Below are 23,950 nucleotides of genomic sequence, written 5' to 3'. Positions count from 1 at the left end.
CAGATCCTTTCACATGTTCAACGATGCGCTCTTTATCTTTGATAATGGTAGCAACGGTCGAACGGCTAAGGCCAAGCGAGCGGCCAATGTTTGTTGGCGTTTCTCCCTTCTCGGATCGCTTTATAATGTCCACTTTAATTTCCATGGCCTGATGCTTTACTTTTCTTCGATGCCACTACATCAGAAGAGTCCGCCTTGCGCTTGGGAGCCATAACAAAGAGCAAAAAGTTACAAAAACGATACAACACGAGGGAGAGAGAGGCAGTGTAAACAACCAAAATGGCGTATATGGGCCGAGGACTTGGAGCGTAGCGAAGCGACGCCGTCCTCTCCCCCACAAAGCGTATTCTTCCGCCGTGCGCCTGGAACTAGTTCGCAGTTTGTTTACGTGCTTACGACGCTAAACCGCGTAAGACGGAACGACGCAAAATATTATTTATTATATTTTTATGGGGGCGCGTTCGTAACCACGAAACATCGTAAGTCGAGACCAGCGTAACCCGAGGACTTACTGTATATATATATATATATATATATATATATATAGTTAAAGTACGTACATTGCACTTGCGACTGGAAACTTGAAACAAAAATGTAAAGAATTTAATAAAACATTTTGCAACGTGAGTTCAGGTTTGACTTGAATGTATATTTACATACGTATTTACTTATATACACACTCACACATACATTACATATATATATATATATATATATATATAGATTATATATATATATTATATATATATATACATACATATATATATATGTATATATATATTTGTGTATATATTAAGCCCTAAATCTTTTTTAGTATCCAATCCACTCCACCAGGGGAATTATATCTGAAAAGGGCTTCGTCAGCAATGGATTGAAACAGCTGCCTGGCCTAGTATCAACTACGTACTACTGTGTGTGACTTGACCGATGAGCCACCAAAAGACATTATTATTATTATTATTGATTATTATTATTATTATTATATATATTATATATATATATATATATATATATATATATATAATATATATATATATATATATATATATATATATATATATATATATATATATATATATATATATATAGGGTGTCCATAAAGTCTCAGTACCATTACAAGCTATTAATAGTTGTAATGGTACTGGTACTTTATGGAGACCCTGTAGGTATCTATATATTATTAATTATAATATATATAATATATATATATATATATATATATAATATACATATATTATATATATATATATATATATATATATATATATGTATATATATGTACACACACACACACACACACATATATATATATATAATGGGCATAACGGCGACATTATTAAGCATATATGCACAAAGAACGTAATTAATATCACACCATATCTCTCTCTCTCTCTCTCCTATCTTCAGCGACAGAGAAACTGCGACTATATATATATTCGTGCCCTTGATGATATATATTTATAATGCACCGCCTTCTCTAAGGCGGCCGAGATAATATTTTATTTATATTTATTATCCCACGACAATCGATACTCTAATATAATATTAATAATAATACTAATATTCTAAAGCGTTAATGTTTTCATTATTATTCTCATGTTTTATGAATGATGATGAGTCCTTATTCGCTTTAATAAACCTGTTATTAATTTATGCCAAAAACGAGCGATTTATTACTCTAATAATTATATCCTAAAGCGTCAATATCATCATCATCATCCTCCCCTCTAGATGAATGAATATGGAGTACTCTATTTGCTCCTATAGACCCAAATACCGAGAGGGTACACCACGTTGCACACCACGTGTCTAAAATGCCTTTGTTCCGATTCGCAGCGAAAGGATTGACTCGCGCCTCAGTGACGTGGTCGGTAAGGTGTTGGCGTGCCACCTAGGTGGCCGCGAGTTCGATTCTCGAGCATTCCATCGAGGTGTGAGAGATGTGTATTTCTGGTGATAGAAGTTCATTCTCGACGTGGTTCGGAAGTCACGTAAAGCCGTTGGTCTCGTTACTGAATAACCACAGGTTCCGTGCAACATATAAACACCATACAAAACAAACAAACAAACAAAGGGTTGGAAGCTGGCTTCCTCTTATTTATACTTATTATGCTTTAAAAAATCACAGTAGATGCACGTGACTTCATTAAATAAGCGAATACCACAGGAAAATGATAGGCAGAAATCCACGCGCTTTTGTGTTTACTAAGACGAATGAAATACAGTTGGAAAGAAAGATATCAGGTAAACAAAAAGATCACGAATACCAGATGGTTTAATATTGTCGAAGGTAAAAATCAAAGAGATAATCCAGGATTATCGGATATCAAACGGTCACAAACTTAAACACAGATTTAACCCTAACAGAAACTACAACGTATCCATTATGTTTATTGTAAGGTGTTTGATATGTCTGGAAACCTGTACGTGATTTAAACATGTCTATTTATCGTGCGTCTGGCATCAGTATAGGTGCCAACAGCAGAATTCACCACTGGGCCATGGCTGAAAGTTTCATGGAAAACGGCTGAGAGTTTCATTCAGCATTATACGCTATACAGAAAACTCGATTGCACACTTCGGCGGATTTTTTACTTGATATTTATATTTTCAATTAATGTAAGGTGTTTCATATATCCGCAGACTATAAGTGATTTAGAAAGGTGTATTGAATCTAGAGCTTATCTGACAGTATTAGAAGAGCATTAGAAGTATATGACTTTTTTCTTTTTCTCTTTTACTTAAAAAAAAACATTTTAAAGTTCATTTTACAATTCAATACATATACAATATAGTATGCAATTTATGTACAAAATCAACATATATATAGTCATGATATTTTGTTTATAGATCAATATACTATTAAATTTACTATCTACTATATGTGACTCGGGTTGAAATGACAGGCACATCAAAACTTAGCTGTCATTTCCTTAAATATCTTTAATAAGGGAAACGCCCCCTTTTTTGTTAATTGTATTTCGACGTATTGGCGTAAATGTGTGTGTGTGTGTGTGTGTGTGTGTGTGTGTGTGTGTGTTGGGAGGGAAGGAACGGTGGGTGGAAAGACTAAATAAGAACAAGACATGAGGAAACGACGAAGGAATACCGTAGCGACAGATCATTTTAGAGGGTGTGTGGGGGGGGGGGGGTTGCTGATATGGGGCGCTGGAGGGTGGGTACGGGAGGAGTGAGAAGAAAAAGGGAAAACCCAGAGCAATGACAGGAGTTAGAAATGGAGGCAAAAGGGAGAAGATACGGAGGGAAAATGGGAGGAGATAGGGAAGAAAAAGGGAGGCAAAAAGGTAGGAGATAAGGAGGAAAAAAGGGAGGAGATATGGGAAACAGGGAGGAGATAGGAAGGTATAAAGGGAGGAGACAGGCAAGAAAAAAGGAGGTGATATGGAGGTAAAAAAGGAGGATATAGGGAGGGAAAAGGCGATTAAGAGGAAATAGGGAGGAAAAAAAGGAATATGGAGGGAAAATTTTATATGCTGAGTAAAAAAGGAGGAGACAGGGAGGAAAAAAGGGAGGAGATATTGAGGAAAAATTCCAGGATATAGGGAGGAAACAGGGGAGGAGAGGGGGAGGAAAAAAGGGAGGAGATATGGAGGAGATAGAGAGGAAAAAAGGGAGGAGATAGGGAGATAAAAAGAGAGGAAATATGAAGGAAAAATTTGAGGAGATAGGGACGTACAAAGGAAGGAAATATGGAAGAAAAATGTAGGAGATAGAGAGGTAAAAAGGGAGGAGAAGGGGACGGGGAAAAAAAGGGGTGAAGGGGGTGGGTAGGGCGGCGAATGAGAGATGAAGGGGGACGGGGGGCGGGGTGGGGGGGGAACTAGTCGAGATCATGCTATAACCTAGGGTTGGTGGATGTACAAGTAGTCGGAACCGTCGGATGTCAGTCAGTCGAGATTGCGCCGCTGTGCCAAGTGATATACCCATTGGATTGTGGAAAGAGAGAGAGAGAGAGAGAGAGAGAGAGAGAGAGAGAGAGAGATAGTTTCTGTGATCCACTATCGCAAAAAAGAAAAGTGCTGAGGCGAAACGCCCTTTTGGAAAAGCAATCACTACAAACGTACCACCTTATCCTCGAAGACTCAACGAGCAACAACAGCTTCTTAAACAGTAAGAGACAGTTCGACAGTTCGAATACCCACGAACTGTTCGTCTTGTTTGTTTGTTTTCCTTTTTTTTTCGCTTGCGTGGTTGTGCATCTCTGGGCTTTCTTCAGTGCCACGGACTTGTGACGTAGCTTAGGGGAATTAGAGGGGGGGGGGGGGGGCAGCGAAGAAGGGTTATATGGAAGGCATTGCACTTGATCTCACTAAGAGCAGATGCAGCTTCTTGAATAATGCGTCCCAGGGGAAACATATATATATATATATATATATATATATATATATATATATATATATATATATATATATATATATATATATATATATATAAACACTGTATTTCGTCACACGCTACAAGATATAGCTTGACTTTGGTGTCGTCATTATAAAAAAAAAAAAAACTTTCACCTCGTACGCAGCACTTTTAAAGACCCTGTAATAAAAGAATGGGAAAGTTCAATATATTTTAAGTGTTTGGTGCATATAGTAGTGGGCAACGTCCCTCCCGTCCATCCACCACAACAGACCCAAACAAACGTTTCAAAACAAACGTTAAGTCGAGTCAATAGTAGTAAGCAATTTATTATTATTATTATTATTATTATTATTATTATTATTATTTTTATTATTATTATTATTATTATTATTATTATACAGCAGCAGGTAAATACAACAGTAGTCTGTTTTATTATTATTATTATTATTATTATTATTATTATTATTATTATTATTATTATTATTATTATTATACAGCCGTAGTCTAACACCAGACTGAGCTACTGCAATCATCACATAATTAGGCGAATCTTGCTTGATTGCCCTACTACAAATGGCCCCTCCACAGCTACGTACCATTTCAATGTTTACGTTCATATCCACCACAGACAACTTGTCCCTGTAGTGACGAACTGGCTTATCCCCTATTTTTCTTTAAGTTTCGAGTTTTTCAGCCAAATTGACTGAGTTTTTGATGCTGCGTAACACGTCAAAGCTTCAGCTGTCTATGTTGGACAGTTTATCATTACTTTAATACTCTATAGCATATCAGATCTTCAGCTGTCTGTGTTGCCCAGTGTCTCAGTTTTTTTTATACTCTAAGGCAGATCAAAACTTCAGCTGTCTGTGTTGCCCAGTGTCTCAGTTTTTTATTCTCTATAACAAATCAAAACTTTAGCTGTGCTGCGCACTGTCTCAGTTTTTTATACTCTATAGCAAATCAAAACTTCAGCTGTGTTGCCCAGTGTCTCAGTTTTTTTATACTCTACACATCAAAACTTCAGTGTGTTGCCCAGTGGTCTAAGTTTTTTTTATTTCTCTATAAACAAATCAAAACTTCAGCCCCTGTGTTTTCCAGTTTGTCTCAGTTTTTTTATTCCTCTTAACACATCAAAATTTTAGCGGTGGCTTGCCCGCAGTTTCCTCAGGTTTTTTTTATTCTCTATAAACAAATCAAAAATTTCAGCTGTTGTTGTCCAGGTGTCTCAGTTTTTTATTTCTCTATAAATATTCAAAACTTAGCTGTGTTGTTCCAGGTCCTCAGTTTTTTATTCCTATAAACATAGCAAAAACTTCAGCTGTGTTGTGAAGTTGTCCCGTTTTTATTTCATTAACATATCCAAAACTTCAGCGTGTTGTCCAAGTGTCTCAGTTTTTTATTCGCTATAACAAATCAAAACTTCAAGCTGTGTTGTGCAGGTCTTCAGTTTTTTTATTTCTCTAACAAATATCAAAACTTCAGCTGTGTTGTCCAAGGTTGTCTCGTTTTTTATTCTCATAACAAAATAAAAACTTAAGCTGTTGTTGGCAGTTGTGTCAGGTTTTTTTTATTCCTATAACAAATTTCAAAACTTCGCTGTTGGTTGCCAGTGTGGCGGTTTTTTATTCTCTATAACAAAGCAACAACTTCAGCTTTGTTGTTACCCAGTTGTTCTCATTTTTTATTCTATAACAAACATCCAAAACTTAAGCTGTGTTGTCCAGTGGTCTCAGTTTTTTATTCTCTATAACAAATCAAAACTTCAGCTGTGTTTGTGCAGTTGTCTCAGTTTTTTATTCTCATAAAATATTAAAACTTCAGCGGTTGGTCCAGAGTCTAGTTTTTTATTATCTAAAAACATATCAAAACTTCAGCTGTATTGTCCAGTGGTCTCAGTTTTTTTCTCTGTAAACAAATCCAAAACTTCAGCTGTGTTGGTCCAGGTCTCAGTTTTTTTATTCTCTATAAACATATCAAAACTTCAGCTGAGGTTTGTCCAATATTTCAGTTTTTTATTCTCATAATAGATCAAACTTAAGCTTGCTGCGCAGTGGTCTCGTTTTTTATTATCTGTTAACAAATCAAAACTTCAGCTGTGTTGTCCAGTGGCTCAGTTTTTTTATTTCTGTAAACAAATCAAAACTTCAGCTTTGTGTTGTCCAGTGTCCAGTTTTTTTATTTCTCTGAAACAAATCAAAACTTCCGCTGTGTTTGTCCAGTTGTCCTCAGTTTTTATTTCTCTATAAAATATCCAAAAACTTCAGGTGTTGTGGCGTGTCCTCAGTTTTTTATCTCTATAACAAAGCAAAACTTCAAGCTGTGTTGTTTTGCAAGACCAAGTTTTTTATTCTCTATAAACAAAATCAAAAACTTCAGCTGTGGTTGTCCAGTGTGTCAGTTTTTTATTCACTATAACATATCAAAAACTCAGCTATGCTGCGCAGGTCGCAGTTTTTTATTCTCCATAACAAATCAAAAAACTCAGCTGTGTTGCCAGGTCCAGTTTTTTATTCGCTATAAACATATTCAAAAACTTCAGCGTGTTGTGAGGTGGTTTCAGCTTTTATTCTCTATAACCTATCAAAAACTTCAGCTGTTGTTGTGCAGTGGTCTCAGTTTTTTTAGGCTCTATAACAAAGCAAAACTCTCAGCGTGTTGAGCAAACTGACCAGTTTTTTATTCTCTATAAACAAATCAAAAACTTCAGCTGTTGTTGTGCAGTGTCTAAGTTTTTTATTCTCTATAACATATTCAAAAAACTTCAGAGTGCTGCGCAGTGTTCAGTTTTTTTATTCTCTATCAAAACTTCAGCTGTTGTTGTGTCTCAGTTTTTATTCTCTGTAAACAAATCAAAACTTCGATGTGTCGTGGCATGTCTCAGTTTTTTTTTATTCGCTATAACAAATCAAAACTTCAGCTAGTTGCGCAGTGTCTCAGTTTTTTATCTCTATAAAACATCAAAATCAGCTGTTTGTTGGCAGTGTGGTCAGTTTTTTATTCTCTATAACATATCACTTAAGCTTATGTGTGCAGTGTCTCATTTTTTATCTCTATAAACATATCAAAACTAAGCTGTGTTGTGCAGTGTCTCAGTTTTTTATTCTCTAAACATATCAACAAACTCAAAAGCTTGTGTTGTGCATGACTCAGTTTAAAATTATTGCTCTATTTTAAACCTAAAATCAAAACTTCAGCTGTGTTGTGCAGTTTTGTCTCAGTTTTTTATTCTTTCTATAACATATCAAAACTTCAGCTGTGTTGTCCAAGTGTCTAATTTTTTATATCTATAACAAATTCAAAAACTAGCTGTGTTGTGCAGTGTTCGTCCAGTTTATTTTTTATTCTCTATAACATATCAAAACTTCAGCTGTGTTGTGCAGTGTCTCAGTTTTTTATTCTCTATAACATATCAAAACTTCAGCTGTGTTGTCCAGTGTCTCAGTTTTTTATTCTCTATAACAAATCAAAACTTCAGCTGTGTTGTGCAATGACTCAGTTTTTTATTCTCTATAACATCAAAAAAACTTCAGCGGTGTTTGTCCAGTTGTTCTCAGTTTTTTATTCTCTATTTTTACTATCAACACTCAGCTTGTATTTGTGCAGTGTCTTCTCCAGTTTGTTTTATGATAACAAATTTTCAAAACTTCAGCTGTGTGTTTTTTCCAGTGTCTCAGTATTCTTCTGGTAAAACAAATCAAAACTTCAGCTGTGTTGTGCAGTGTCTCAGTTTTTTTATTCGCTATAACAAATCAAAACTTCAGCTATGTTGCGCAGTGTCTCAGTTTTTTATCTCTATAACATATCAAAACTTCAGCTGTGTTGTGCAGTGTCTCAGTTTTTTATTCTCTATAACAAATCAAAACTTCAGCTGTGTTGTCCAGTGTCTCAGTTTTTTATTCTCTATAACAAATCAAAACTTCAGCTGTGTTGTGCAGTGTCTCAGTTTTTTGAGTTTTTATCTAAATAAAAAATTCAAAAACTTCAGCGTTGTCAGTGTATCAGTTTTTTTATCTATAACATATCAAAAAACTTCAGCTGTGTACAGTGTCAAGTTGGTTTCAGTTTTTTTATTCTCTATAAACATCAAAAAACTTCAGCTGGTGTTGTTGCGTGTTCTCAGTTTTTTTTATTCTCCGATAAATATTCAAAAAACTCAGCTGTGCCAGTCTCAGTTTTTATTCTCTATACAAAATCAAAAACTTTCAGCGTGTGTCCAGTGTTCAGTTTTTTTTATTCTGTAAACAAATCAAAACTTCAGCTTGTTGTCAGTGCTCAGTTTTTTTATTCTCATACAAATATACTTCAGCTATTGTCAGTATTTCAGTTTTTTATTCTCTAATATACAAAACTTCAGCTGTAGTTGGGCATTGTCTGTCTCAGTTTTTTATTCTCTATAACAAATCAAAACTTCAGCTGTGTTGTCCAGTGTCTCAGTTTTTTATTCTCTACTAAATATAATCACCTTCAGCTGTGCTGCACAGTGTCCTCAGTTTTTTTATTCTTTGTAACAAATCAAAACTCAGCTGTGTTGTCCGTGTCTCAGGTTTTTTATTCCTTTCTTTTTTTAACATATCAAAACTTCAGCTGGGTGTTGTGCAGTGTGTCAGTTTTTTTATTCTCTAAACAAATTATTTTCAAACTTCAGCTTGTGTTGTTGCCAGTTGTTCTCAGTTTTTTCTGCTCTAACAAAACAAAGCAAACTTCAGCTTGTGTTGTTGCAATGAAAACTTCAGGTTTTTTATCTCATATAACAAATCAAAAATTCACTGGTGTTTGTGGGGCAGTTTGGTCTCAGTTTTTTATTCTCTATAAACAATAAAATTCAAAAACTTCAGCTGGGGGTGCTGCGCGGTGTCTCAGTTTTTTAATTCTCTTATAACAGTTTTTTTTATTCTCTAGTTTTTTATTCTCTATAACAAATCAAAACTTCAGCTGTGTTGTCCAGTGTCTCAGTTTTTTATTCTCTGTAACAAATCAAAACTTCAGCTGTGTTGTGCAGTGTCTCAGTTTTTTTATTCTCTATAACAAATCAAAACTTCAGCTACAGCTATATTGCGCATGTGTCAGTCATCTCAAAAACTTAACATATCACAAACATTCAGCTCGTGTTGTGCAGTGTCTCGTTTTTTTTATTCGCTATAACATCAAAACTTCAGCTATGTTGCGCAGTGTCTCAGTTTTTTATCTCTATAACATATCAAAACTTCAGCTGTGTTGTGCAGTGTGTCAGTTTTTTATTCTCTATAACATATCAAAACTTCAGCTGTGTTGTGCAGTGTCTCAGTTTTTTATCTCTATAACATATCAAAACTTCAGCTGTGCTGCGCAGTGTCTCAGTTTTTTATTCTCTATAACATATCAAAACTTCAGCTGTGCTGCGCAGTGTCTCAGTTTTTTATTCTCTATAACAAATCAAAACTTCAGCTTGTGTGTCAGTTGTCTTCAGTATTCTCTCAGTAACAATCCAAACTCAGCTGTGTTGTGCAGTGTCTCAGTTTTTTTATTCGCTATAACAAATCAAAACTTCAGCTATGTTGCGCAGTGTCTCAGTTTTTTATCTCTATAACATATCAAAACTTCAGCTGTGTTGTGCAGTGTGTCAGTTTTTTTTTTTTATTCTATCAAAATTATCACTCAGCTATGTGTGCAGTGTCTCAGTTTTTTATTCTCTATAAACTATCACTCAGCATGTTGTGCAGTGTCTCAGTTTTTTATCTCTATAACATATCAAAACTTCAGCTGTGTTGTGCAGTGTCTCAGTTTTTTATTCTCTATAACATATCACAACTTCAGCTGTGTTGTGCATTGACTCAGTTTTTTATTCTCTATAACATATCAAAACTTCAGCTGTGTTGTGCAGTGTCTCAGTTTTTTATTCTCTATAACATATCAAAACTTCAGCTGTGTTGTCCAGTGTCTCTAAAACATATCAAAACTTCATCTGTCTGTGTTGTCACATTTGCACAAACCAAATTTCTACAAAAGATGAGCGAATTAGAAGCTTTCAAAAAAAAAACATTTTTGAAGCCTATTTTCTCAGAATGGGGGTAAAAATGGTTTACGCTCGTTTATCAAAGAAGGGACGAATTTTTTCCACAATAAAAACGACATTTTTTTTTTTTAATTCTGTTCATGTCAAAAATATTATTGGGTGGATGAAACCAGTCTTGAAATCCAGTTTGAAGGGACGAATTTTTCCATAATAAATAATATATGTTTTTTTTTTTCGTTAATTTTGATGTCAAAAATATTATTGGGTGGATGAAACCAGTCTAGAAATCCAGTTTGAAAACGATTAAAAAAATGAGAGAAAAAAACCTGACATTGATCTTTGTAAGAACAATGGTTTGGAAAATAATACGTGTTTATCAGAACGGCAAAGAGGTTCCCCAAGGTCACCTGGCCTTCACTGGTATCTTGCATGGCAACTTATAAAACATACCAATGATGCAATATTCCGTCTGGCACAAAGACTTTTCGTGCTGTTTCATCAAGTCATGAATAACGGTATATATTCTGGAGCGGTATCATGAACCGATAGAGCTATTGTGTGTAAAAGGTGTCATGTCCTCTTGGGAAAACGTCAATTGTCCCACAAAGCCGTTGGTATAATTTTTAAATTTAATTTTTTTTAATGGTTTTTAGTTGTCCCTCCTGTTATAGTTCCTTCGTTTTTATTAAGGATACATCAGTTAGTTGTCTGGTGAAAAGAGGTGTTTTTGAATGTAAATTCTTTTTATGGATTTTATCTTTCCTTATATTCAAGTTGTCTGCAAATAACATTTTTATACTTCCAAATATAACCCACTTGCCAAAAACATTTTTATACTTCCAAATATAACCCACTTGCCAAAAACATTTTTAAAACTTCCAAATATAACCCCCACCACCAAAAAATATTTTTTCTTACTTCCAAATCTAAACCCACTTACCACTTTTTAAAACTTCCAAATATAACCGCTTCCCAAATTATAAAAAACCCATTTTTTCTACTTCCAAATCTAACCCACTTACCAAAAACATTTTTAAAACTTCCAAATATAACCCACTTACCAAAGATATTTTTCTACTTCCAAATCTGACCCACTTACAAAGAACATTTTTATACTTCCAAATCTAACCCATTTGCCAAAACATTTTTATACTTCCAAATCTAACCCACTTTCACAAGTGAGCAACATCTATTTCATAAGACGGAAAAATTTTTTTAAAAAAAGGTAATTTTACGACTACATGAATCCACCTGTGATTATCACGTCCACTTCCCTTTACCTCATTTGGTTGATGGGACATCACCTTTACAACGGCTACAGAAGCAAGATTCGAGACACGACGGGAGATCCATGCTCACCATTCACATGCAAACGAAGAAGAAGAAGAAGAAGAAGAAGAAGGCACTTGAATTGGAGTTGCACCGACCAGAAACATGATTCGAAAAACGACGAAAGAGTCATGCTTACCATTCATATGCAAAGCAGCAGAAGAAGAAAAGGAAGAGGGAGGAGGGGAAAGAAGACAAGGAAGGCACCTTGATGGGAGCTGTACTACCTGCACCATATGGTCGCATTATTATGACTGACTAAACGAAACGAAACAAGCTTTATCATTAAAGCTTTGCTCCCGTGGCGATGTGGCACCCGAAGAGAGAAGCCTCTGATCAACGACGATGATTGTATCCAGGCAGATATACGGAGATTAATATGTCTAGAAGAATGAACTTGTGTGACAACACGTCAAAAATAGAACTACTGGCCACCCGATTTATAAAGGGTGGACAGGAATGCCGTAATATGCAAATGAAGAAGGAAGTTTTTTTTTTTTTCTCAAGAATACTTCAGGGTCGTATAGATAAGACAGCCAAAAAAACATGTTTCATGTTTGTTCACTGCAGCAGATGCGCTGAGTGTTTGTCCTGACACATACACACACACACAGATGCAGTGGACAGAAACCCCATATAGAAATGGCCAAAGCTGAAGAAGAAAAAGAATGAGAGAGAGAGAGAGATTGCTGCATAATGAATGCACGGCATCAGATAAAGGTTATAAAACTACCCAGTAACAGAATGCAAATAAGAGATTATAAAAGTCGCTTGCCAGCGATTACCTGCAGAGAGTTCTGCGACTTCTTCTTTTTGTTTCTTTCTTTCTTAAATATAGAGAACAAAGGGGGTTAAAGTAAAGCAAATAAATAAATAAATAAATAAAATATGTACAGGAAAATCGAGTAGATTTCTCAACGCACAACAGGGAGTTATAGCTGAACAGGACGATCTTTCATTTCCATTTATTTCTTAAAAACAGGAATACGAACGATTAAATCATTCAAGTATTACGTATGGCGAAGAAGGCACATGAAGCCATGCATGCACTGAATTATGGGAGACAGACGATGACGTCACATTGTTCCCTATGCTGCCGCTGCTTCCTGCTTCGTTCGACAAGAATTGACATTAATTCCATTAACATATTCTATCATATTTATCATTCCGTTCCTTCCGGGTTAATTCGAAACAACACTTCGCCGTCTGCCAAGCTTAGGTTGGTACGCTGGGGACGTCAAGCTGGTCTTATCTTCTCGCACTGAAATGAAGGAAGTCCTCCTCTTATCAGTAGCATTCAAGATTGAGCTCACACTCATAGACCAAGCCACCCACCCACACATACATACATACATACATACATACACACATATATGTATAATATGTATGTATATATATATATATATATATATATATATATATATAAAATATTGTTAAATATTAATATACGTGCATGAGAAACACACCCTCGGCTATAAGGATGATGGGCACTGGTTTACAGTGCGCACTGCATGTCACGTTGACAAACCTATGGAGAGCACACACACACACACACACACACGCGCATATTACAACGTGACTCGCAGTACTTGCAACGCCATCTTCCGTTACACAATCAATGTTACGATGGCTACTGGAAATAACAAAATCAATAAATACATTAGACATGGCTAAGTCATAGCGCATCATATATATATATATATAATATATTATATATATATATATATATATATATATATATATATATATACATACAGGACATGGCTACATATTTATGAGTTAGGAGAGACGGAGGAATGAAAGCACTCGTACCCCATACCCGTACAGTGAAACAGAGGGAAGCATGACCCTTTATGAATGGGTATTTGTGCATACCAGTCTCACAGTCTTCCTTTTGGGCAACTTTTGGCCCGGCTACCCATCGAAGAAGGTTGGATTGGGTCCAGTTCAGTTACGCAATCGACGAGTGACACTTACCTGTCCGTAACTCTTCCTATGCATACGATTATTATTTTTGTCTTGTCTCTTCAGGTCTGCAGTGACATATTGCCTCTAGCAGACTATATATATATATATATATATATATATATATATATATATATATATATATATATAATTATATACATAATCATATAGAGAGAGAGAGCTGAATCGGTATACAGATTTAATTTCATTAAACTTACTAACTTAGAATAAGATTATATATGTGTGTGCGTATGTACATAATGTGTATACAAATACATACACACACACAAACGCACACCACACACACACACACACACACACACACACACATATATATATATATATAGATATATATATATATATATATATATGTATATATTATATATACATACAAATCGCAAAACAGCAACTTATCTCTATCTTGATAGCTATCAGTCTTAAATTCTTTTATAAACCATTTTACCTCGGTTCAAAATTTACATTAACAGTAAAATGATCACCGTAAATACCCAGTTATTCATTAAGCATCAGACGAATGTAAATCAATGGCATTATAAAGTCCTTTATTAAAGATGCGTTCGAAAGGGCAGGAAAGGTCATGTTAATACTCGACGAGTGAGACTGCCTAATACCCAAGTATTCAATACGCTGGGACCTCTAATGAGGTCAGTCAGTGCTGAAAGGGAAATTGAGAATAAGAGAGTTTTGAAAGGTGTTAACAGGAGGAAAACCTCAAAGCTGTTGCACCGAAGACAGAAAGTTCTCGAAGTTTGTCAACTGTAGTAGATTCACATCAACCGCGCATTTGATGTCAAGGTCAGTCCCTTACGACGCTCCTGATTGACTGTTGATAAGCCAATCACAGAGCTCACTCGATAGTTCACATAGGCAGGATGTATGTTCCACTTCTCCTGAGGGATGCTTTTGAAAGAGGTACCTCTCAGGGGCGGTGGAACATAGATCCTACCCATGTGAACTCTCAGAGAGACAGAGTTTCCAGCCATGTGATTGGCTTATCAGCAGCCAATCAGGAGCGTCGTAAGGGACTGACTGGCCTAGACATCAAATGCACGGTTGATGTGAATCTACTATAGCTCCTAGTTGGTAACTACAAATCCACGAAATACAAGTTACAAAATTGCGAACATTTGCCATTTCCTGCGGCATATTAGTGAGATCTACAGCATAAAATGTTCTCAAAACATCTTCCTCTAATGTGGTAAAAGCGCCTCAGTGGCGTGGTTGGTATAGTGTTGGAGTGCCACCTCGGTGGCCGCGGTTCGATTCTCGGGCATTCCATTGAGGAGTGAGGGATGTGTATTCCTGGTGATAGAAGTTCACTCTCGACGTGGTTCGGAAGTCAGGTAAAGCCGTTGGTCCCGTTGCTGAATAACCACTGGTTCCATGCAACGTAAAAACACCATACAAACAAACAGTCTAATGTGCTAGTTTCACACATTTCTGGGAACCCTCAGAATATATAAATATATATCTCTAGCCAAAATAGAGGCGACGAAAGTCTGATTCACCTACTGCCTCTTTCCTCTCGGCAGAGAGCTTATGTGGCATCGTTCTATTTCCACGAAGACACAGTATACGTCATTTCAAGAGTCATTTGTCGTGGCCAGACACAGCTGGATATGACCAGATCGGCTTTCACGAGAAATTGCAGCGATAACACTGAAATTGAAAAATGGATAATACCTTACGGTTGGGCAATCATGTCCGTTTTGGGACGCATTGTTACTCTCATGGTCGAAGAGCTATTTGCCTGATTGTCGAATTCCTTCTCGTACCCCCCTCAGGGTACAAAAGAAGGTCATTCTTCAAAGGGGGTGCAAGCAAACAGATAATCATCGTATCTCCGTTATCATTTTCAATGTTCATTTCATCCGAGATTGTCGAGGAATATGGTCTCGATAAAATTCAAAGGGATTGGAGTCATCATTTTCTTATTGTTGTAAGAGACAGTTCGAAATTCTAGATATAGGATTGGCTGCATCAGTATATGATATTCATGAATATTACTATGTACTACTCTTGTTCTTATATATTCATATCTGGCATAGTTGAATGTCCCGTGAACGTGACAATATTATGGTTTAGAAAATTGTGAGCAATTGGTTACATATACTTAACGTTATCGGTCTGTGAATGTTTAAATAGCTGTCTGTACAGAATATTAAAGGAAAATCAAAGGCAATAATTTCTTGAAATGCAGTTAATAAATTGCCAGTTATAGTCTGTTATGGAATATAGAATCTAAGCCAAAGGCCTAGCACTGGGGGCTATGAGGTCATTCAGCGCTGATAAGGAAATGTAAAAGGAGGAAAACCTCAAAGCAGTTGCACTATGAAACAATTGTCAGGAGAGGGTGGATACGGAGTTGGAAGATAGAGAATATGAACGGAGGTAAAATAAAAGGAATGGAAGGGGATGCAGCTAGGGTCCCAAGGAAGGGGACGCTAGACACTTTTACAGGTGAAGTCTGTCATTCCCCCTGAAATTCAGTACTAAAGTCAAAACTACCTTTTATTGGATTTTGTTATGGTAACTTGTTCACCTGACTGTACAAAGTTCTAAAGTTCTCGATGATAGACATTATTATTATTATTATTATTATTATTATTATTATTATTATTATTATTATCATTCGAAAGAAGCGACAGAAGGTAAGGAAAACAGAAATAGGAGAATCAGTTATTAGAAAAAAGATTAAGAATCCCATGAAGTTAACTTCCTCAATTGTTATTGACATAACAATCGGTACTAATAAAAGGCGACGGAAGCAAAGACGATGATGATAATGAACAGCCATCTATTATATATTTACAGACTATTTTGGATAAGTTTAGCTTAGCCAAACAATTAAATACAACTGAACAGAATAGAATAGAAAGTAGAATTAAGGCCAAAGGCCAGGCGCTGGGACCTATGAGGTCATTCAGCGTTGAAATAGAAACTGGCATGGAAAAGTATAACAGGGAGAAAACCTATTAGTTGCACTAGGAATCAGTTGGAGAGATTGGAAAGTAAGATGGAGGAAAGAGAATATGAACGGAGGTGCAGTAAAAGATATGAAAAGGGTTGGAGCAAAGAACCTTAAATAATACCTACAGTCCACCTCTATACAGATAGATAGCAAATAGAATATTAGGACGGAAATAGTGTAGATACAAACGTATGATATAAAATAAACTGCTCATAAAAACATATAAATGTAAATCAACAATCATCCAACCTTTACGAAAAATATAATGACAAAACAGCAAGAAAGGCATGATGCGCATACGAGAATATGACCTGTTGGGAACACACTTTCCCCCATGAACTTTAAATTCTCTCTCTCTCTCTCTCTCTCTCTCTCAACCAGCGGCCATGCGGATAGTCTCCCTGACTGCATTCTGAAATGAATTACCCTGGTTAGCAGATGTTCCCACCCCTTCTCTCTCTCTCTCTCTCTCTCTCTCTCTCTCTCTCCATGAAATAAAAACAATGCCAGTTTAATCTCTGTTACTGATGTTATAGCTCGAATATACTCTCTCACTCTTCTAACATGATATTAAACCCATCAAAACAAATTTTCATTCTAATTCCTGTGTTAAAATCATCAATTTAAACACTCGATACACAATCAGCTGTCGTATAAAAATGGAAGATCAACCAGCAACGAATTTCGAGAGAATAAATTTCCAGGTAAGAAAGTTTTCAGATCACTTGATTTTTCGCCAAAGTGGTTATGTAGAATATATAGAATTTAGGCCAAAGGCCAGGCGCTGGGACCTATGAGTTCATTCAGCACTGAAAGGGATATTGAGAGGGGAAAAAGGTTTGAAAGGTGCATTTGATGTCTAGGCCAGTTCCTTTCGACGCTCCCGATTGGCTGTTGATAAGCCAGTCACAGGGCTGGAAACTCTCAGTCTCTCTCTAGAGAGTTAACATGGGTAGGATCTCTGTTCCACCTCTCCCGAGGGATATTTTTGAAAGACGTATCCTTTAGGAAAGGTGGAGCATACATCCTATCTATGTGAACTCTCGAGAAAGACTGATAGTTTCCAGCCCTGTGATTGGCTTACCAACAGCCAATCAGGAGCGTCGTAAGGGACTGGCCTAGACATCAAATGCACGGGTGATGTGAATCTACTATAGTAAATTTAAGTATATTGATCTATAAAAAGTATTATGACTATATATTTGTTGATTGCGTATATAAATTACATATATTGTATATGTATTGAATTGTAAAATGAACTTTAAAATGTATTTTTTCAAATACAAGACAAAAAATATGTTGGGAGATGGAAGAGATTATGAACGGAGGTACAGTAAAAGGAACGAAAGGAGTAGCAGCTATGGGCCTTGGAAGGGACGCTGCAAAGAACCGTTAGTAACGCCTACAACGTACTGTGTGGGGTGCACTGACGGCACTCTCCCCTAACTGGGGCAAAGTACGTAGTATGTGGATATCGTGATCCAAATAAGCCTCTTCTTCAGCGTCTGCATAATGGCGGGATTTTCCAAACACGAAACCTCCACTTCCATCGTCCTTCTACTCCTCCTCAGTCTACGTCCATTCTCAGTCTCCTCCTCCTCCCCCTCCTTCGTCCATTCTCAGAAAACACAATTAGGACAACGCAGGAACCTCTGGCCATTCATGTCTGCAATAAATGGTTGGCCATTATGGTCAAATTGGGACGCCACGGGCTATGCTATTCTGATACCCATCAGCCTTTGTTCGCGACAAAATGAACATCTGGTACCCAGTCACCTTTGTCTAGAGGGAATTTAAGTACTGTAGCAATTTGTCTGCAGTGGGTGAAAGGAAAAACACTGAAAGAAACCAATGAAAATAACCTACAAAGCTTTGTATCGTTATTTGTATCTGAAAGCTACTTCCAAACACCTCAGGCGTAGCAATTTACAGGTCTAAAAAAGGACCCGTATTATTCTCCTTCAACGGCCTGTAATGACCATTCCCTTAGGCGTTACTTGAAGAAAGAAAGAAAAAAAAAAAAGATTACGAAACGATGGTGCAACGACCCCGGGCCAAGAACCGCCTCCCCCTTTCCCAAATGGTCATAAAAAAAAGAAAAAAAAACTATAATTTCTGATGACTTCCAACTGCATGATTCCTCCTTCTCTCTCTCTCTCTCGCCTCCTCGTAAAGAGGAACAAAACCGGTTTCTGGCGGACGAAGCCGGCTCAAACCGGTTCGCTCCACCAGAACCTCCTCACTCAGCTGCAGTCTTTATCTGTGAGGAATGGCACAGAGACAGAGAGCGAGAGAATCAATGGCGGTGACCTGTATTCAAACAAACGCAGTTGATATATGATTAGAAATTAATATATATATATATATATATATATATATATATATATATATATATATATACATCCACTACGATGATTCTCTCTCTCTCTCTCTCTCTACACTTGAGTTAACCACATAGATTTTATTCCCTGATAAGCTAGCATGACAACCAGTATCTCTCTGAAAAGTCAAGAACCCGTTTGGTTGCCCAGAGAGAGAGAGAGAAAACTTACAAAATTAGATGGCGCCGGTTCAAATAAGGGAAGAACTTTCCCCAATCCCCTGGGTACAGAGAGGGTTCTGAATGCCATGGGCATTCGGGAAGAAGGGGTCAGGGTAGGTTAGCCCTTTGCCCGAGGTTATTTTAGAACATTGCTCTCTCTCTCTCTCTCTCTCTCTCTCTCTCTCTCTCTCTGTTTGTGTGTGCGGGGTGGTCAATTCTGAAGTATGCTTAGATTCGACACTTCTTTTTATTTTTATTTTAAGTAAATTACATACTTGAATTTACTATGTATATACATACATATACCCATACCTATACACTGTATATACATACTAATTTCACCTACCTATATTTCTGTATATACTAGAATTCCAAGTTACTACGTGTAAAATGAGAATAAATGTTTTCAAAAGATTTCCACAATACATACCTATTTCTGAATATACTTTCTCTTATAAAAAACTGTTAGTAATTCTGTTAAAAATGTAAAATATTGTATATTTTCTCTAATAAAAGACAAAAAAAATTCTGAAGTATGGAGGATAAAACAGACCAGTTTCAAACTGACTGATATAATATATATATATATATATATATATATATATATATATATATATATATATATATATATATATGGAGAATAATAAAAAGAATGTGATTGATACATGCTTGACTGAGAAAGTAAGACAGGTAACAGATGGATTGACAGGCGAAACAGTGAGGTTTGGAGAAAGAATTACCTTTATTAATCAAGTGTTTCTCAAGAAACAGCTTTGTGAGATGTCTGAAAGTAAATGGAAATTGTATGTGACCTGTGTACAGAACTTTCGACGGAATGTGTGTCATGGTTATTTTGAACAGGAGATTACTCATTAAGGGCACTTATAAGTTTAATGATAGAGCAAAGCAAAATGTGGCAGCCTATGTAGAAAGGCGAGAGACTGGTTTGGTGTTAAAGTTGCTCTGAGTCGAAATTGTGATGTCTCCATGGCTGTTCAATACTTATACGGATGGAATGTTGTGACAGAGGAAAGAAATTAGACATTATTGAAAAGTTGTGCGATTATGAAATGATTCGTTTTCTGAAAATGATACAATATTGATTAGGTGTGGCGAAGAGAAACTGCAGACTCTAGAAAAAAGGAGTTTGTAAGAATAGAAAGTATAGTTACTATGGGAAATCCATACAAAGATGGGTCAGTGAATTTTGATATATGAGGTGGAAGGTGATGAACAAAAAGAAAGAGAATAACCTCCCTGCGAGACAACGAAACACCCTCGAGTAGGTATTTACGTATGTGTACCAAGGCAAGCAATTTCATTGCAGACGCAGCAGCGCTGCCGAGGACTGCAAGGTATGCAACGCGTCATGATTATTCCGATCAAAAAATGACCTTGCCTTGCCTCTCCTCTGGTTATTCCTTGCATCCAAAACCTGGCCCTGCCAACTGAAATCGCCCACTTTCTTTTCTATAGGCTTTCACACTCGGATGTCATCATTAGGGACAGAATTGGAGAGAAATAGGTCAAAGAGTCTAGTAATAAGCACCGTTTGGTTCCGATAGCGGCTCAAGTGTCAAGGTGGTTTTCTGTCGTAATCGCTTGAATTTCGATGCACTGCGCTTCAAACTGTCAAATTTGGATCTTGCCTCAATGCATCGCGTGAGGTGGATCGTTTGAAGTCGTCAACTAGGTTATGTGTGTGTGTGTGTGTGTGTGTGTGTGTGTGTGGCAGAGAGAGAATCATACAATTTCCCAATAACAAAAGAATGACAGGAATGTAAGTGGAATTTACCAGTATGAACTGGACAACCAAATCCATTGCTCTTTAGTTTCAAACACACACACACACACACACACACACACACACACATATATATATATATATAATATATATATATATATATATACACACATGCATGACGGCGCAAGTAAATGCATGTGGTGTTGCCCCAACGAACTGACCTCGTCCAAAGATAGGCGTAGGTGAGACACATGTTACATTTATAGGCCTACCACAGCATCTGCAAGTGGCGCAGCTTTCATTTTTCGTGTTTATGTTGAAACAGCAAGTTTATTGATTTTCCTGACTAATCCCAAGGATCTGTGTTACGTTAATTTATATTTATAGCATACATGCATAATATATATATATATATGTATATATAAATATATTATATAAAAGTAAGCATGAGGCAACACCACATGCATTTACTTACCCCCTCATGCATGTTTTTATGTTCCAAGACTGAAATTCAAGCATACACGTATTTATAAAAGTATCGAATATAATCAAATATAGAAGTTTAGGCCAAATGCCAAGCGTTGGGACCCATGAGGTCATTCAGTGCTGAAATGCAAAAAGACAGTAAAAAGGTTCGAAAGGCGTAACAGGATGAAAACCTCTCAATTTCACTATGAATCAATTGTCAGGTGAAAGACGAAGGTAAGGTGGAAAAGAATACGAACGGAGGTACAGTTAACGGAATGAAAGGGGTTGCAAAGGACCTCAAGCAATGCCTACAGTGCACCACATGAGGTGCACAGACGGTACTACTCTTCTCAGGGAGTATTTAAGTATCGTGATTAAAATTCACGCATGAGAGACTGCCTTTTTCCTCGTAAAATATGATGAATCATTTCCATATTTCTGTTGTGATGTTAGAATAACATTATAAGAAGCGAGTCACGTCATTCTCGCATTAGTAAATATATGTTTCCATATAATTTCACATGACTAAATTTGCTTCTTGTCAGAGAGAGAGAGCGAACTCAGAATACGGCACCTCCATCGGTAATTACACGTCCTTAATAACTATGTGCGTGCATTTCCAAAAGTTACGGTAATTTAATGCGTCACGTTGCTCTCATTTTCATATTTTCGCTGTGGTGGATGTTTCACGTTTATCATAAGCTTCGTCTCCCCGTTATCTTTATCATTTGAATGACTATTTTACTGGCTACAATAGATTCACATCAACCGTGCATCGGATGCCTAGGCCAGTCCCTTACGACGTTCCTAATTGGCTGTTGATAAGCCAGTCACAAGGCTGGAAACTCTCTCGAGAGAGAGTTCACATAGGCAGGAGGTGTGTTCCACCTCTCCTAAGGGGAAAGACGTATCTCTCAGGAGAGGTGGAACATACGTCCTGCCTATGTGAACTCTCGAGAGAGACTGAGAGTCTCCAGCCCTGTGACTGGCTTATCAACAGCTAATCAGGAGCGTCGTAAGAGACTGGCCTAGACATTCGATGCACGGTTGATGTGAATCTACTATAGTTGTTTTTTCTTCTTTTTACCTTCTCATACTCTCTAATGAGCGTAATCCAACAGTTATTATGGTGCTAAAAAAAATTCTTAAAAGCGTATTTAAAAAAATCCAAAGTAATTTGTAAATATTGTCGGTTTATAATTTTGTAATATTTTGTAACATCTTACTTATGTAAATGAAATGTAATATCTCTTTAATACAAGGGAAAGAAATGAGCACCTGTGGTGGGCTTGTTTCATTTGAATATGGTTCATCTTCTGAATAATAATTTTAATAATAATACTAACAATAATGAGTTATTGTGACATCCTAAAACACAATTAAGAAATGCGCTTACTACTGATAGCTACTTTTCATTCTACTATTTATGAACTTTGTATTGATTATTTGTTTGTATGGTGTTTTGACTTTGCTTGGAACCAGTAGTTATTCAGCAACGGGACCAACTGCTTGACGTGACTTCCGAACCACGTCGAGAGTGAACTTCTATCACCAGAAATACACATCTCTCACCCCTCAGTGGAATTCCCGAGAATCGAGGTCGCAACCACCGAGGTGACAGGCCAAGACCATACCGATCACGCCACTGAGGCGCTGCTTAGTTATTTGTACATCCATTTCACACCTCTGAGAGAAATGCGCTCATAACTGACATATATATTATTTATTCAGTAATCCATTTTCATGGAGGAAAATCAGGCAGCATTAACGACAAAAAAGAACAAAAAATGCTGACAGAAAATATGTCAAGTATCGAAATGCGCAGTCATCTCTGATGACTTATGTTTGACAAAACAATTTGGAGAAGTGAAGACGTGTGGCGGAATATTCGCTACGAAAACAATAGTAGCCACTTCATCGCTGAAGTGATACAACATACTTCATGGATCCTTGAATCTCTACCTATCTATCTATCTATCTACCTATCTATCTGTCTATCTATCTATCTGTGCATATGAGTGTGTATTATGTTCTTCCGTTTACCTCCTCTTACTTCCTATTGAACACCATATTCTTTGGTTTCATATGAATAGGTTTCATCATCGTCTGAATAATAATATACTTAATTCTGTTTACGTTACAGATCGAGGTCACTGCACTGTAGCTATTGTTGGTTAGTTGATACATAAAACCATTGACTCTTGTCACAAAGCGGTGCGTGATCGGACTTCGTGACCTGGTTTTGTAAAGAACATCAAAAACAAATCCAGTTTTTCGTATCTGAGGATATTCGTAATTCTCTCAAACTCTTGAAAAGAAAAAGATGTGTGTATATATATATATATATATATATATATATATATATATATATATATATATATATAATATACAGGGAGAGAGAGAGAGAGAAGAGAGAGAGAGAGAGAAGAGAGAGGGAGGCAAGTTTTCCACGCGCATCTGACAAAAGCCAACGACCCAGTTTGGTACGAAAATAATAATTAATGAAGATTTTAAAAAAGCAGCCTTTTGCAAATGTAA

At 36.6% G+C, this 23,950-nt stretch overlaps 1 protein-coding gene across 2 annotated transcripts in view; it reads left to right on the top strand.

The window, feature by feature from the left end:
* The window catches only part of LOC135225890 (uncharacterized), an 81,240-nt gene that overhangs the window by 22,572 nt on the left and 34,718 nt on the right, over positions 1 to 23,950 (top strand). The window contains exon 1 of one of the 2 annotated variants that reach the window (XM_064265469.1): positions 3,947 to 4,131. The exons of the other annotated variant lie outside the window; for it this stretch is intronic. The gene's annotated coding sequence lies outside the window, so the exon portion shown is untranslated. Of the gene's footprint in view, positions 1 to 3,946; positions 4,132 to 23,950 lie in introns of those variants that run through there. 2 annotated transcript variants of the gene reach the window in all.

Source organism: Macrobrachium nipponense, chromosome 13 (assembly GCF_015104395.2).
Source record: "Macrobrachium nipponense isolate FS-2020 chromosome 13, ASM1510439v2, whole genome shotgun sequence".
Classification (NCBI taxonomy): Eukaryota; Metazoa; Arthropoda; class Malacostraca; order Decapoda; family Palaemonidae; genus Macrobrachium; species Macrobrachium nipponense.
The sequence above is the reverse complement of the archived record's forward strand: the minus strand, read 5'-3'. Positions and strand labels throughout refer to the sequence as shown.